Source organism: Aptenodytes patagonicus, chromosome 6 (genome assembly GCF_965638725.1).
Source record: "Aptenodytes patagonicus chromosome 6, bAptPat1.pri.cur, whole genome shotgun sequence".
Lineage (NCBI taxonomy): Eukaryota > Metazoa > Chordata > Aves > Sphenisciformes > Spheniscidae > Aptenodytes > Aptenodytes patagonicus.
The window spans coordinates 4,939,963-4,954,824 of NC_134954.1; positions in this window are offsets into that span (position 1 = coordinate 4,939,963).

The following is a 14,862-nucleotide window of genomic DNA, read 5'->3' on the forward strand; positions in this document are numbered from 1 at the left end:
AATGAGGTATCTGATTTTCTTTCCGAGTATTCAAACAATTGGGCCTAAAGTTTACTTTCGCTGCATACACATGAACTGATTTGACAAGATAAATTACAAGAAAACAAACAAAAAAAAGTTCTAAATTTAAAGCATGGTATGAAGTCAGTGCTAAAGCTGAATCACCATTAACATTCTCCTCACAAGAAAGTTATTTCCTGGAGGCAAGATCAGCAGCCGCAGCCTCAGCCTCACCTGCGCACAGCCAGCAGCAGCCAGGGCTCCTCAGGGCCGGGCCCGGGCAGCCTCGGCATTGGGACAGGCCAGGCAGGGCTGCAGTAGAGCCGGAGGCCAGCACCGCTACGGCATCACTCAGGAAGGGAGCTTAGGCCCTGGGCTGGGCTTAAATAGGGCTCCTGGGCCCGGGGGCAGGTGTGGGGAGGCTGATCAGGGCAATTATGGCCCTCAGGCCCTGCCCCTAGCAACCTGTTAACGGGGACTTACAGAAAGCAGGTGTGAAATACTGGCCTGAATCTCACCTTCAGCTTCCATATCTGGCAACTATCCCCTCAGAGTTTCCAATGACTCCCAGTTTTAAAATATTTTTCCTTTTTTCTCAAACGGCCTTGCAATTATGCCTGATTTTGTAGGAGTTGTTTAAGCCTGACAGCTAACATGTGAATTTGGCGTTTAACACAGAATCGGTGAAAAGAAGTGGGGAGATGGAAAATACCTCTTTGGTTATACAGTGCATCCCACACCAACGGAGAGCTGTTCCCAAAACTTCTCTGCCCTTTGAAACCATACAAGCCATGAGACTTCCACCAGCTCCCTTGGGAGATAATTCTACACCATATGAAGTGATGTTTCCTGATAGTCAGCCTAAATTTTCTTTTGCTCAATTTCATGCCTTTATTCCTAATAAAACACCCTTCAGCCATCCTAAAAATCCTCTCTCTTAACGTTTGGACCCTTGCAGTATGCTAGACAGTTCACATATCCTCTTTAGTCATTGTTTCCTCATTCAGATATTTCTTTTGGAAAATAAACTTGGCAGAGACCAGAAGACAGCTCTATTACCATCAAACCTCCTGTGAACGCAACTGGAAAAAGAAAAGCTCCTCAGTTAAGTACTTCAATGTGCAAATAACACACTTTGGAGTTAACAGCAATCCCCAGAGTGGTGATTCTCAGAAGCTCTGTACGTGGAAATCTCACTCTGGGACAGAGAAGGAGCTTGAACCGGCTTAGGAATTGAGGAGGAAGATAGTGTGTTCTCATCACTAAAGCACATGAGTTGGATTATCTGAAACTACTCCTGGCTCTGCCATCAAACTACTGTGTGGTCTCCTATGCCTTTGTTTCCCTATCTATCAAATAAGTTTATAGGAATTTGGCTTCTTTTTTTTCCTCTTAGTCTTTCTTTTGAGTTCGGATTTTAACCCTGGGGCAAGCAAAAAATTGAGGGGAGAAGAGTACCGCAGAAAAAAATTCCCTGCAAAATGCCTTGAGCCCTAAAAACATCAGCTTATGATGTACCACATATACAGTTCAAATACTGAAGGAATTAAAATTTTCCTCCTGCTCACTTGATGAGGAGGAAGTAAAACACTTCCCAAACTCAAGGAAGAATTTGTGACAAAGGTCTGTCAAAGGTCTGTAGGGTGGTGCCGACATTCCAAGTTTGACTGGGAAGCGAACAGGAGAATGGAAATCTATCAAATGATATGGTGGGCTGCTTCCTTGCTCTCCATCCAGCACATGAGCACTGATGTAAGTGGTAGCTGGGGTGTGACTAGAGTACCTTGTTTGGAAGCATTCTTGGCGCAAATCTCAGCACCATTATGCTGTGTTGGTGTGATACTGACAGGCTAGTTTAGAGGAGATGAGAAGCACCATTTAGTTTACCTAGTCACTAAACAGCTCCAGCAACCACAACACTCACCAGAACCTAAACCCCAAGCTAAATTTTGTACTGAGTTTGCAGCACCCATCCCTGCTCATTCATCACTTCCTATGGATAGCATGTCTACTAACCACCTCGGCATCAGCACCCAAAACCAGCTGCAGTTTTTCTGTTGTGACCCAAATTACACAGTGGGATTTGGATGAATTGCAAGAAATTGCAGCTGGAGTTTCAAACCTGCATGGGAAGAAAACCAGAACAACTTTCTGCAAGCCAAAGGGAGATTTCTCCACTCTCTATTTTCCAGGGCTAAAAAGCTAGAATAGCAACTAGTTTTTACAGAGATTAACTTTATGAGGTAGAGGCACAGGGACATATCATCCACTACCCCCAGTCTTTTTCTTGAGTTCCTGCTTCTGGCCATTCACAGCTAAACATGGGTACCAAAATGTTCTTCAGGAACCAAGTACTCTATGCCAGAACTGACTAATTGTGAATGGGTTAACCACCCAAAGGAGATGGCCCTGTGCTTCAGAATGTATTTCAGAAAAGAGAATTCTTCCTCCTCTGCATCAGCCTCCCAAATAGTTTTGGTTCAGCTTCAGCCAATCTTTTCTAAGCCTATGATTGTTTGATTAGGGCAGTATAAGGAAAACCTGGCAAAGCCATACCTCATCTCCTTACTGACAGCCCTTGTACCTCTTTGTGAGTTAAAACAGTACAGTACATGTAATCTGAGTTCATCTACAGGTTATTTCCTATCATTATTGAAAGTGAATCATCTAATACTGTATGATGAGAGCTAAGTCAGAGCCAAGTCCTCAATACAGTCTCCTTAACCACAAGGCAATGACTCCTTTTCCTGTATTGTTTTCCTATCTTTTGACTGCATCCTGTAAGACTAGGCTTAATTTTGCAGAGGTACACAATTATAAGGGTGAACTGGACGACATCTCTTGCTCTCATACTAGTCTTCCTCTGTCCATTTCATAAACTGTCTTGCGAAAACTTAGCAAAAATTGCCATCTCTACCAAAAGGAGTTTCAAGATTAATTCAACGTTGTTGTTGACTAGCCTGAAACTCAATGGCAGCCCGCTATGGTGAACAATTGTAACACCTCAGCCCATGCTATGTCTATCAAAAATATTATTATCCCATAACTTTATGTTTATACCCAATTATTTATACAAAGGGGAGGAAAACCATGAAGAATACCCCTCACCCTCTGGTAGATTTTCGATGTGAGACTGAGTTCTTTCTTCAGAGGAATATGTAGGAAGAAACTCATCTGTCTCTGCTCTGAAATGAAAGCACACACGATTACCCCTCTAATCAATCATGTCCTTTGTATTTATCTAGTTTGGTATGGTTTGTGTTTTCATGGTATTCTTTTTATTGTAAAGAATCCAGTCTCCTATGTGTAGTCAAATCTAGTTTATCAATGCACACAAAAAATACTGGTATCAATCAATAGCTCGTCTAAAGAGGCAGCAATGTTATTACTGTTCAGTGACCGGTAACATCAAGTGAATGAGGTGCATATTTCTCCAAATTCTTCTATGAAACTAGTTAGATTTACAAATATGAAAGTACAGCCACAAGATCTTTTGAATTGGTAAATCAGAGTAACTTTGCTGGACCTACGCCAGTATGTATCATGGGGGGTCTTGGCCCACAGAACAGACCATCAGTGCTCTAAATACACCTTCCTGTCCTTCTATATGTACAAAAGATGCTGTTTTATCTTAATATGTGTCATCAATACTAAAGGACTTTGTTATATAAATTTTATATAAATATATTTCTACTGCCATTAGTAGAACTACAACAGCAGAAAACAAGTATAACAAAGACAAATCAAGTCCCATATGGACACATAAAATTTCAATGAAAATTAGCCTCTTCATCTACAAAAGTTAACTGACTCATCTGTAAAAACATTATGTACCAAAAGTAATAATTTTAATGAAGAAGGGAAGAATAAACCTCTACATTAGAACGGAAAACAAACAGTAGTGAAAGCAGTAAATTGAGCTAATGACATCCAGCAAAAACATGAATCACCCAACCCAGCAGAAAATGTTTGAAAAATACTGAGTGGGAACATGCCACAGAGACAAGATGAGACAAAGTAAGCATGTCATGTAGAACAGATGCTGCAAAACAAACACAATGGCAAAAATAATTATATGTTAATCAAAGTCTCAAGAGGAAAAAAAAATCAATATATTGGCAAGTTTCAAAACAGCTGCATCTGGTTTTGGACAACAGAATTTGCACTTGCAAATATCCCACCTGCAAATCCAGCCACAGAGGAGATGCAGGTACAACCTATGCCAGTAATTCATATACAGATGTCTCTAGCTAGCCGGCTGATAGCGTTTAACACAGTTGAGTATCTGAATTCATGAATGAAAACATTCACCTATTCATAAATAATTTCCAGGTGCATCATTTGCTGCCACAGTCTGCTTTTCAGAAGGGGGCTGCCGAACTTCACCTTACCACTCTATACTTTCAAATTCAGAAGACCAAAGACAGCTACCTAGTCCATGTTCAGTCTTCAACCTTCATGTGTTAGAAGAGGTTACAGAAGCAATGTTAAACATGTACAACTGAGGAAAATTCTCATCCAGTAATAGATGAGACTTAATCCATAAGGCCTGAGCAGTACATATTTAAGTAAGGAATTAGCACTCAACATGAGTAATGCTTCCAAAAATGGAATCTCAGAAGAGAAAAACATTAGAACAGTGCAAAATATTCCCAGTTCAGTTAAAGATGTTAACAAGTATATATGTAAACATGAAATTTCAGAGGCTCTGAAATTTAAAAACACGTTCAGATGGTTACAGTTATGTTTCTCTATGATTATGAAACACAGACAAAGTAAAATTGTGGTTCAGCAGGGCATAACTCAGTTTCTTCAGTTTCTGGAATCAGAAACTGGACTAGCCCTTAGCTCTGATGCAACATTAGAATGTTAACCTGAGGGAAATTTTTCACAATAAGAACAATCAGCCATCGGAATAATCTCCCCAGGGAAGTGGTGGATTCCTCAACATTGGACACTTTTAAGATTCAGCTGGACAAGGTGCTGGGCCATCTTGTCTAGACCGTGCTTTTGTCAAGAAAGGTTGGACCAGATGATCCTTGAGGTCCCTTCCAACCTGGTATTATATGATTCTATGATCCTATGAAATAAATTCTCCTTTTGATAATCCTGCTGTGATGATTATGTACCCTAAACTATAAATAACAAAGACACAGACCCCATAACTGGAAATATAGAAGACTGAGGTCTGACCCCTCCTACCTAAGAGCCTGAAAAAAGTTTTCCCTCCTAAAACTGATTTATTTTTACAAGAAACAATAACGAGAGAATTGTGATCAAGCAGAAGCATTACAATACACACAACAGACAATTCCCACCAGGGATTAATGTTCCTCACAAGATAGAAAGGATTTTTTGGAGTACTGTGTCCAGCTCTGGAGCCCTCAGCATAAGAAAGACACGGACCTGTTGGAGCGGGTCCAGAGGAGGGTCACAAAAATGCTCAGGGGGATGGAACACCTCTCCTGTGAAGAAAGGCTGAGAGAGTTGGGGTTGTTCAGCCTAGGGAAGAGAAGGCTTCGGGGAGACCTTATTGCAGCCTATCAGTACTTAAAGGGGGCCCATAAGAAAGATGGGGACAAACTTTTTAGCAGGGCCTGTTGCGACAGGACAAGGGGGAATGGCTTTAAACTAAAGGGGGGTAGATTTAGACTAGATCTAAGGAAGAAATTGTTTACGCTGAGGGTGGTGAAGCACTGGCCCAGGTTGCCCAGAGAGGTGGTGGATGCCCCATCCCTGGAAACCTTCAAGGTCAAGTTGGACGGGGCTCTGAGCAACCTGATCTAGTTGAAGATGTCCCTGCCCACGGCAGGGGGGTTGGACTAGGTGACCTTCAGAGGTCCCTTCCAAACCAAACTATTCTATCATTCTATAGATAGAAAAAATTTTTTCGTAATTTTTTCTGCTATTAGAATTCAGTCTCCCTCTCTTCTTCAGAAACCATAGAAAAATGGCTTTTGCTCAGCTTCACACTCATCATGGCAGAGGTTCAGCCAATAAAGGCAGAGAGTAAGTCTCATAGTAAAAACACAGCAAAAGGCAATTGTGGATAGTTCAAAGTAGGAGGAGAAAAAAGACTGGGCCAAACATAGCTAGTTTAAAGATAGACTCTGACCTCTAACCATAATGGATTTTTGAACACTAATAAGGGTGAAACTAAGCAATTCACACAGCTGGAGAAAAAAGCATCATGTGAGCATGCTTATGTTCTCTCTACATACACGTACTCACACACACACATACAAACATATTTGCAGAAAGCATTAATGTGAACAGGATTTCATGACTATTCTAAGCTGTCTTTAGCAAAAATTTCACAATGTTAAAAAAAAAAAAGCCACAAAACTGCAGGCCTGTCAGACAAACATGTACAAAACCAGAATCAATCCAGTAAAATACTGAACTTTGATGTCTTTAAGTGCTTTGCTGAATTAAGGTGGAAGAAAGCGTTTAAGAAGCTTTGAGCCCTATTCTGTTACATTTAAATGTTGTACTTACAACTGACTGGCAGCATCTGAAAAATCAGATTCCTATTCACACTTATAATATTGTAAGTGGCCTGGGAAAACACAAATAAAACTAATTAAATGCCATAGCTAATTTATTTAGTCACTTCTTGCAAGTGAAATGAAAGAACACATTTAGTGCATGAACTTGTACATGAAAAGTCATCTCTCTGTAATAAAACATTTTTTTTTTAACCTCCTGAGCTGGACCCAGCTGCTTTTCATACATCTATAACAAACTTTGTGCCAAATGAACTGCTTATATATTTTTCTAAACAAGCCCCACTTTACTTTTTCCAATCAGTCCAGACAGATGGCAAGTAAAGAAAACACTTTAGTGTCAATCTGGTGGAGACCGTCACTGAAGTGCTTTTGCCAAGAAAAAACAGACTAAACATGAATGAGGCCAAATAGAGAAGCTTGTTTTACAGGCTGGAGGTACTAGATTTCTCTGGGCTTACAGAAATTCAATAGTAGCTTTAAAGTGCTTGCAAAGAAACGCTTCTTCACTTTCCTGCAGCACGTAGCAGCCATATTCTAATTGGGGTAGCAATGTTCAGTCCACACCAGCAAGAACGGGTACTACATTCCTAAAAACACTGGCAAGGAAATGTTTATTTTCTTTTTTTTCTCTTGATGTACACAAAAGTTTTGGCACTCCTTGTAACAAGTATATTTTCCATTACAAAGAATGAACTTTGTGGAATTTGCCTACAATGTTACAAAATAAGTCGCTCCTATTGAAAGACCTTACTGTTCATTTTTTGAACACTATCTTAATTAATACCACATTGGTACACATGTATCAGCTCCAGCCTAATCTCTCCTGTACCTGCTTTTCTGAATGCAGCTAATAATGCCAAGAAAAAGGAAAGGAGATTAGGGAAGATCCAAAATAAAAATTTGACAAGGTGCTAGATTTTGCCTACAAGCCATTATTCAAGTTTGCATTATCTAGTATGCCTTGCACCTGAGATGCAATACCCTCCAAGTACAGCAGTTTCATTGCTTATCACTTGCTAAGACCTGACCAGATACAGTAATCACTGAAGCAAAATTAGTTTAAGTGTAGCGTATAAATCTGTTATTGCCTCAGGAGGTTTCAGACAGGTTCATTAGATCCTCGGCATCCAGGCTTCATCAACAGCGAAAGGATCAGTTAAGCAAGAGGTACAGAGTGTACAATACAGTTTTTAAAACAGTGAGTCACATTCACTTTAAAACTTTATCACAAGAAAACTGTCATCAGTTTTCTATATGCCTCAAACTTGGGGCTTTTCATAGAAAACAGAATTTCTTAAGACACTCAAACACTGTTTTTATTGGTAAGTCTGAGATTCTCTTTCCTATGAAGGGAAAAGGCTGCTTGACAATTTGTAGTTCTGTTTTAAACTCATCTAAACTGCCATGAGAAAAGAGGAAACACAAAGGGTCCGTGTGCTATTCACATTAATATTGCCTTCTTCAGTAACCGGTGGAGCTGCTATTGTGTCAGGATAGACATGTAGAGTATTTTGAACTATCAAGGCAGAATTGCATTCAGCAGTTTCCAATGGTCAGAAAGATCCAAAGATAAAACGTGCTCACTATACTACATTTCTCACAGCTTTCATCTTTTCTTCTTCAGCTTTTCTTTTGTAATGCTCTTTCCTCATCTCGTCTTTTTTAATACAATGGCTTGTAAGTATTTTCCAATGATACCTAGCCATTTGAGGATGAATTGCCAGGTTCCATTTCCGCTTCTGTACACCTTGAGCAGTGGTCCAGATTTTCAAGGAGGCCAGCATGTTGGACGGGAAACATCTGGACATCCAAACTGCTGTGTGATGAGCACTGCTGAGATTGTGGCAATGTTTGGTGGAAGAGTAGCTCTTTAAAAAAGTCTTACCCTAATAGTACTGAAAATTATTTTTAAGTCTAAACAACTGTGAACAGACTGAATTATTTGCCCTGACCAGCTCATTATAAACTGGTGTTTGTTTGCTTTATTTCCCCACAAGAGTATTTAGTTTATCAGTATTCACCAGACACTGTAATTTTATGCCCAAGCAGATACAAGTCTAAAGAAAAGGAATTAAAGATACAGATATAGATAAATAATCAAGGATCAGTTTAAAAGATACATCCAGAAGACAACACTTCAAAAGATGCTGTTAACTAGATTGCTCTGTGGTAAGGACATTCAGTAAACAGATTATCTCTAATAAGCTTATCCTGTATTAAACCACTAATGAGTCGATGCTGTGATAAGACAGTTCTCAAAGGCAATGAATTATAGACATACAATTATAGGAAGGGAGTAGAGCAAGCTTTCCCTTCTCCCACAGTGCTACTCAGTGGCTCCCTGCACACGCTCTAATGGCTGATGAACAAAGACGTGTAGGTTGGCGCACCAGGTAAGTCACTCTGGTAAAAGCTGATCAAATTAAGCAGCAGAAAATTGTTAGGACAAGACAAAAAACTCACTGCTCTCAAAGCCACCTGTAGAGTTTTCAGCACTTTCACGGAAGCATGGGAAGAGCAAACCCAGTGAAAACTTTGCCTGAGAGCAGAAGTGTTTTCCTGCAGGTGTTTCATTGTGGAGCGGTGACGTATCAGTTTCACCAAGAAACTCTCAGATGTCAGTAACTGTATAATGATAATTGCAATAACTGCAAAACTCATCCAAGAATTGCAGTATGATTTTCCTTTCACTAAAATCTTAAAATCAAGAGAATGAAATGATCAGGAGTGAGGGGGCAAAAATGACATGAACAGAAGTTGCCAAAAAAGACCGATTCAGTCAAATCTATGGTATTTACAACCATTTCTTTGAACTGAGAGATGCATTAAGACTTGTGTAAGTCATGAGCCAGCTTCTAATTTTCATAATGGAAGAGGTCACACTATTTCTGGGGCTACCAGGCGTTCAGTTTGCAGAGAAGTCCCTAGACATACTGCATTTGAATTCTGAATACAGAAAGCATCATCCAATTTGTTAAAAATGTTTCTACGGCTGCAATAACAAAGTCAGCATTGATACAACATCATTTGCTGCAAGCTATAAGGAAATCATTGCATCATTTCCAGCACATGCCAACGCATACTTGATTTATGAAAAGGTCAGGGAGCAAAGAAATTCTCAAACCAGTGGAAAACATGTGAAACAATCAGAAGGATGTCTAGCTAATAAAAAAAAGATTACAAATGCTGAAAGAGCAGTAGACAGGCACAATAAAGAAAGGAGGCTGGTGAACAGAAAGATTTGGGAAAGTTGAGGCAATTACCCATTAAGAAGTAAATTCTTGAGTCATGTTACAAATCAGCATGTCCTACCAAATCCAAGTAGGAATGTGCCAATTAGCAGAGCAAACATTCCAGTTCTGAGAATATCTGTCTGTAATGGCGCATCTTGGAAGGCTAAACCACAAGGTTCAAGCTGTGGACTCAGATGATGATACCAGGGCTCCAGCCAATTTTCAGGGTACCTTTTCAGAGTCTGATGAGGCACACAGCTCTAATGATGGTTGAGAGACTGGCTGTCATGCAGAGTGGTGAAAAACAGCTTAGTGCTTCCATAAGTTTTCACTATGTATTTTTCCACCCTCCAGAAAAAGCATGTTTGCTAAACACTAACGATGTAACCTTGTTGTCGTGGATAATGCATTAATTATACAGTTCTACAATTAGCAGCTTCAAGTTAAAAATAAATAAAAAAGTTCACAGGTTTGCAGGCTGTCACAAGAAAAATCCACAAAGTGTTTCTTTCTGTTTATTTAATCTGCTTGTGAAGTTGCTGTGGAAAGAGAAAAATAATGATGCATAGAAAAAAAATCCTCCTGAGAATCCAGTCATTGATTAAAAAAATGTTAATTAAGAATGCATGCCTTCAGAATGATATCTAATTTGGCATACAGGGAAAAAAGCATCTAAGAGAGAATTAAAGGCAAGTCCCATGATAAAGATGCTTTGGTTTGGATTAAACTGCTAAAAGCCTCAGACTTTAAACACTGTAGAAAAAAAACCATACCTACATATACCAGAGGGAGTATTAGCATCGTAGGGAAAAAACTCTATACAATGTGACAGCTTATAATTGCAAAGACAGTGGAAATAAAAAGTTTAATAAATCACTTTTCTTCCAATGTTTTTGCCTTTCAGAGTTCTCCCCTTTTTGGCTAAGTGCTTACTTAAACTTAAACTGCAGTGTAACAATTCTTTATTCTGCAAGCTTCACTGGCCGGCAAGTTGTTGTAGAATGAAACCTTGATCTATAAATTAACAAACTCAAAACCTACATATCTAAAAGTACAACACATACCCTCAGGCATTTAAATCCCATAGCTGGTAGGTCAGACCTAATTGTTTCCATCATACTCTTTACCTTGAGCACACACAGGACAATATGAACCCCTTTCTCCATAATGGGAATATATCAATAAAGACTATCGAGATCCATGAGCTGACTGTTTACCCGAAGAGTGTAAGGAAAGGGTGAACATGCTGACACATATAGGAAGTAGATTCGGGCTTGTGAGTGTGTATAAAGGATCCATATAGGCAGATAAGTACTACAAGCTGAGAGTGTTTGAACAGAATTCCACTGCTCTCCCAAATCTTACATTAACACAGTACTGTAACAAGAAGATTAATAGCCTCCTGCACGCATTGGTTACCACATACCACATCATGCTGACAATCCATACGCATTGCACAAGCGAAAAAGGAAATGGCTGATGTAGAAAACATTCCAAGGGTTTCATATTTGTGGAATTTCTCTTTCGCATTAGGCAATTCTTTTATTTCAGTAATTCACAAAGAGGTTACACATGCATCCTGAAAGGGCAGACTCAGCCAAAACAAAATGCTCAAGTGAGCATCTTTATTTAACACCATAGATATAAAAACATTTCTAACCATGCCAGCATATGCTCAGTATCAAGTAGAAATGTGCCCCAGGTTTTTTTTGCTTCCTGAAAAGTGGGCAACATAGCCACAGAGGGGTGCTGGCCAAGGAAACTATGCAATGTATTGATTCCACGTATTTCCTCAACATGGGTTTCTGTGGAAGTCCTATCACCAGCTCTGGTTTCTCACAATGATTCATCACCATGCTGGCCCAGGAGGCCAGAATGATGTAAGCTAAACTGGAACTTTCAAGGAAGCATAAGGAGCATTGGCACAAAGCTCTCATCAAATTTCATATATCGGCTAACTCTTTTAGACCCTTCCAAAACCCCCAACATAAACTTCACGTTTTAAGCACAGGTAAACCTTGCCCGCTGACCACTAATTACTGCCAAAACAACAACCACTGCATATGCTAATGCTCCTTTTGAGGGTATCAGTGGCCTCTGGGGAAGCAACCAAACAGAGATGTTAATATTGTTTATAAAGCCTGGGAGCAGCCAAACCAAACCCTTTGAATCCAAACAACCCTAAACTTTGAGCTCAGAAAAAGAATAAAAATCAAAATTTTATTTCCAGATCTAGATCTTTCCTTTAGTGAGCTGAGCCCAAACCAGATCCAATTGTCTTTCCTTTCACTGACAGTAGATCCTGCTGTAGAAGCAGGGGCCCCCCTGAGAGAAGAGTGAGGTTCCAGAATTTGGGCAAGTCTCTGCCTTTGAGGATTTGATTTTTCAAACTCATACAGTGACTTAGTAGGTCTGTAAGTAGGTATAAAAATTTCTCATAATGGCATTTAAGGAAGTGAGAAGAAAACTCTTAAGATAAAAGGCACTTTTAACTGAGGTGCATAGAAATAAAGTATCTTCAGTCCAAGAGAATGTAGCTGAAATACTCTTTAATTAACCTTGTCGGGGGAAAAAAATGTGGGAAACTCCAAAATCCATATGCAAAAATGCCAAATTAGAAGCTTTCTGGGGCTGACTGTCATATGCATCTACATTCTTTTGCAGTATTTTGGATATATACAGGAAATTTCAGTGTAAGCTCAGTCAGTGTGAAATCCTTCAGTACTGCCACAATGCTAATGATTTTCCAAGCATCCAAACTAAAAATACTTGACTCATTTTTTTCAAAATACCATTGCCCTTTCTTTCTCACTGAGAACTATGAAGCAGAGGCCTAAGTTTCCAGATTCTGCTATTAATGAGTTGTGGGCATAAAAAAATTTCACTTTGAACATATGACAACAATAGGGAGGAAGAGGGATCACACTCATAAAACCCCCAAATATGACAAACTTTCCAAAAAAGATCAGACATGAAAAACATCAGTAAGGAAGTTAAGAAGTTTAGAGTATGAAATCCAGACCCTTTCTCACATTTGCCTCACTTAAGGTCTCCAGATCTCTAAAGAATATTTTCTAATGCTATTTGCGCTACAATTTCTTTTAATGCTCCTCATCACACATCTTACCTCATCTATATTGTTACATCAGCAGAAACACAACTGTAGGTTACAATATTCCCTGAACACCTTAGTACTGGATACTTTCAAGTAAGCAATTATTTCTTTGTGGTTTAAATATATACAAAGAAAACATTCTTAAAACTCCTTGTTAACTCTGCATTAGTTCTTTTTCTTTAATTCATTCAGACATCTAAGAATAGCATATGGGATAAACAGATTCAAATGTATGCAAATGTATATATACATATTTACACAAATACAGCTGAGGTTGAGTAGATGTGATCCAGCAGAATGGATAGGAAACAAAATATAGCTGCCAGCTTCCCCTACAGTAATAGTTCCCAATGGCATAGGAAAAACATGAACTAGTGCCACCTTCTCCAAATTGTGAGCATCATTTCTGGTGCTATGACCCTGAAAACTGTCCTTTTTCAGTGCCAAGACACCCGCTGCACTGATATCAATATCAAGCTGGCTTCTTAACGCCTCACTTTTCTGACCCGTCTCACCTTATCTAATGGAGTTCACTGCCGAAGAGAGGGAGGGCAGCCGTGTGGGTGCCGGCGCCCAGGAAGGGGCAGCAGCAGCCCCGGGGTGCCGCTGGTCCTACCTGCCTCCACAGCCCAAAGGAGGCAGTCGCAAGGTGGTTGCACTGAGGCTGCTGACCAGCTTTGAAATGTGTTTTCTCTTAAGAGTCAAAGTCCTCCGTGATTCTACAAACAAAAGAGAAGAAGAATACAAGGATTTGTTTGGGATTTTATGCTATTTAAGGGATTGTTTTCTTTTATAAGACAAATATTGTTTTTTTTAAAGTGGTGTGATTTTTCATTGTTACAGGGTTGCTCATTAAGTTCATTCTTTCGGTTGCCTCCCCATAGCCAGGGGGACAAGGGACTACACCAGCTAAGAGCACAACAGGAATCACAAAGGCTTGATCATGTCTTAAATGACGTCTGCTAGCACAGGAAAGATCCAGTTCAGGAATTTCTCTGATACTTAGTGGAAGACACCACTACTCTCACTCCTCTGTGAATATCCCACATCCATCTGCCACAGGTTTACTTGCTGGCACTCCTCACACCACCAGCAGCTTTGCTTTGTTGTGTTTTGCATCTCCTTTCTTTACTGCTGCTTTTTAGATGGGCCATCTAGGGGATCCCTTGTTTACCACTCTTATTATGCTTCTAAAGTCATTCTGAAATCAATCATTCTGGAGTGAAAATGATTCAGACATGGTCTTTTTTTGTATTTCTAAATTGATTACCTAAACAGTAAATGAAAACCATTACCTCTAACTTCTATTGCTCTGTGGAGTATGCCATACAGTATAGTTCATCTCTGATCCAAATGAGAGAAAATCTTCTCATACGATTGTTCTGACACTGTTAAGACTCATGTACCAAGAAGCAAAATAAAGGAAAAGCCAAACCAATTGCTGCTTAGTACTTTTTAAATGAAAAACCATGACTCAAAGGAGGATAAATATTTCCATCTCCTGTTCTCGCCATTCCCCTGCTTACCTTCTCCCAAACCTCAGCAAATTTTTCACAAGCGGAAACAGCAGTGATGTTAATTCTGTGAACGTGAACACACTGAGTCAGCAAAATGTAGTGCAAAACTTTTTTCTTCTCCATGTTGTTTAGAATCAAACAAGAGGGAAGGAGGCATGTGTCCCTTCCAAAGGTACTTGCTTATCCGATATCATACCAGCAACACATCTTCTGTTAGCAGTAAACAAAACTCTTAATATTAAACAAAGCTATTAAAGAGCAAAAGAAGTATCTGTTTACATAATACTTAGCCAAGCTAAGAGGTAAAAGCGTGAGGCAAAGAGATGTCATTCCCCCTTTCCCAGCAACAGATCCTCCTCGTTCTGCCCTTTGCTAGCCAAGCCCACAGGTCTCTGCTGCTGGGTCTCTTGTCACATGCAGGAAGATCATAGGGCTGACGGTCCTTTCAGATGAAAGAAGGCCACCGCACGTGACTTGTCAAAAGTCAT